This window comes from Microtus ochrogaster, unplaced genomic scaffold, assembly GCF_000317375.1.
Source record: "Microtus ochrogaster isolate Prairie Vole_2 unplaced genomic scaffold, MicOch1.0 UNK310, whole genome shotgun sequence".
NCBI lineage: Eukaryota > Metazoa > Chordata > Mammalia > Rodentia > Cricetidae > Microtus > Microtus ochrogaster.
Window position 1 is genome coordinate 46343 of NW_004949408.1, and position 2727 is coordinate 49069.

The following is a 2727-nucleotide window of genomic DNA, read 5'->3' on the forward strand; positions in this document are numbered from 1 at the left end:
AGTTCATGTGACCTCAGCATGAAGCCACAGAATAATCATCTTTTGTGACCTAAAAGTTATTTATAGCTGTTAATATTCTGTGCACCCATCCCCCTGTAGGAAAGAAATCACTGCATCCACCTAGCACAGCACAGTTCACAGTACAAGCTAGCTAACCACATTGTGTCCTGGAGGAAAAGGGGAAAGTTCCTATGGAGTGCAAGATTGTGACAGTGTCTCCTTTTGGAGCAAGGGGCAAGTGCTATTGAAATGCAAAGCTTGGCCAATCTAGAAAACATCTTTGACTGGGGTGGAAGGAATGGCCAGGAACCACTGTACTGTGTCTGTAAGCACACTGTAGCCCTGTGGGCAGCGTTCTTGCCACTCAGACCGCACCAGCCAATCAGGCCCTCCAGGTGACCTGCCAGTCAGCAACAGTGCAGGGCTCTTCCGAGCACCCGCCTTCAGACTCGGCTTTGTGGAGGAGCTTGTGCCAGTTGTCTCCTATGCTGTGGTAAAGTTGCTGCTGCAGGGAGATGATGAACTGAGAGCTTTGGCGAACTGGGGAACCACAACATGGTGAGCAAGGGAATGCTGTCTCCAGATTGGGAGGAGCAGAGGGTGAGGTGCGGGAGACAGCATGGTGCATCCTTGCGGGATCTGTGTGGGAACTTGCTCCATATTCCCTGCTTCGCAAAGTCCCATGTGGTCCTTTTAATTCCTAGAGCTAATGCTGTGGGCTTAATCTGCTTAGAGAATTGGGAGCAGGGTGCTGAGTGTACAAACATCTTTCTTCTCAACTTCAATACGTCATACTCAGAGAGGCCTACTTTCTCCAGTATCTTCTCAAAATTGAGCACTTTGCATTTCAACTTACACACAATCTCCATTTGTGTTTAAATTGTGAACGGTATCAAGGCATCTCACCTTAAGGAAGAAGGCGCTGCACTTCTAAGCTACCACGTAGAAGAGTTGAATTGCTGTTATTTATTTATTTATTTATTTATTTTGTCTAGGGGCCATGCTAATCTTCTCTGTATCGTTCCAATTTTAGTATATGTGCTGCTGAAGCGAGCACTGAATTGCTGTTATAAAGGATTTGCCAATGCTTTGGAAATAGTTCAGTCTCACAAAGTAGAATTAGCTGAGGGAGGACTGCCTCTAAATCACCTAGTAGATAAATGTGTTTTAATCAGGGCTGTTAGAGGTTAGGATGCTAGGGCACACTTTGTTCAACTGGATTGTCCAGATATTTGGCTCCAAACTACTACAGAGAAGCCACCACTGCTTTAAAGCCAGACACCAGGTACATCCCCATATAAAAAATAAAAAAAAACCTCTATTAAGCTTTTCAAGGAGGCTTTACAGGTTCCTAAACAACTTTAAGGCCTGATGTAGCTCAAAGTACCAGTTTTGTTCTTAAGAAAAACACCTTTCTTCCAAATGGGCAATAGGACACCAGGTGACATACATTTGAAATGAAAAACATTGTTGTGCTGAAGAGTTACCTGATCAATCAAGGGTTTTATTTATTCCCTCAGGCAGGGATGAGGGACATTCCCAGGAGATCTAGTAACAGCCTGGGGGCTAAGCCTTGTGAGTTTCCCTAAGACCTCATGTATTCATAATAAAACAGAGCTCTTTCTCTAAAACCAGGAATATGCTTTGGGGAGCCGGTAATGGTCTGGTGCCAAGGCCTTTGTGGAGGGGTTGCTTTAGGTCCTAAGAACCCAACTCTTTCACCATATGAGCTATGTTTATCAGTTCCCAGGCCCCTGTGCTCTTAGTAAAGTTCTTGAGATAACCTGTGTTCCAATTGAGTAGAATTGTCTGACTAACCTCCTTCCATTTCACATGATATTGTTTACTGACTTCTTATAATTCTCCCATTTCCTTCCGTTTCTTCTCTGGAAGTATCTAAGATGCTATTCTTCTTTTCTCCTTTTCTTAAAATTTTTTGACACAGTGTTTCTCTGTAGGACTTGTCCTATATTACACCTTTAAAATCTTAAATTAAATGAATGATTCTACCACCAGTTTCAAAGTTATAAATTTGAGTTACGAAACTGAATATCCATTGCAGGTAAAGGAAAAGGATTTGCATGTGGAGAGTGGTTTCTACCTCAGTCCAGAATAGAAGCAATAGATAGGATAGACTTCACCTTAATTTGCCAGTTTTTCCTTTTCATTAATCTAGTTTTTTATCTCCATAAATCCTTCAGCTTGCATTCTTTTACATGCTTCATGCTTCCATCAAGGAGTTTCAGATAGGAAGTGGCATGGCTGGGCAGAGAGAGGAATATAAGTTGGTATGAGAGATGAGCTGAGGTGTGAGTGTTTTGTAGAAACAGCATTCACTCTGAGGACTTACAGAGACAGGATACCCATTTGGTGAGTCTAACAACATTTACCTACAGCTTCCCTTGGAGGGCATTCTCAGGCTGAGGATAAGTTAGATTAAGAGAAATAAAGACAGAATCATAGGTTAGACCTAGAGGATGAAAGGTCAATAGAAAGCAGCCTGAGTTTATTTCTCAGACAGCATATGTACTAAACACAGTCAAAAGGCAGAACAAAAATCAGTACAGTCAGCTCCCCACCTCCCTGCACTCTGCTTGGCAGCCGCTCAAACCTGTGCATTATCTGATCCAGCTAAGCAGCTTCTAATCACTAACAAGGAGTGCCCCTGGCTCGCCAACACTAGCCCAAATCTTAATAGAAAACATAGTCTTTTTCAGCTGAGCAAAA

The 2727-nt window shown here is 42.8% G+C and overlaps 1 non-coding gene across 1 annotated transcript; it reads right to left on the minus strand.

Annotated features, from left to right (window-relative positions):
- Window positions 1–951: 951 nt before the first annotated feature.
- LOC113455877 lies at window positions 952–1057 on the minus strand. Its single transcript, XR_003376815.1, has one exon. It is a non-coding gene; the product is annotated as a U6 spliceosomal RNA (small nuclear RNA).
- Between the last annotated feature and the right edge of the window lie 1670 nt (window positions 1058–2727).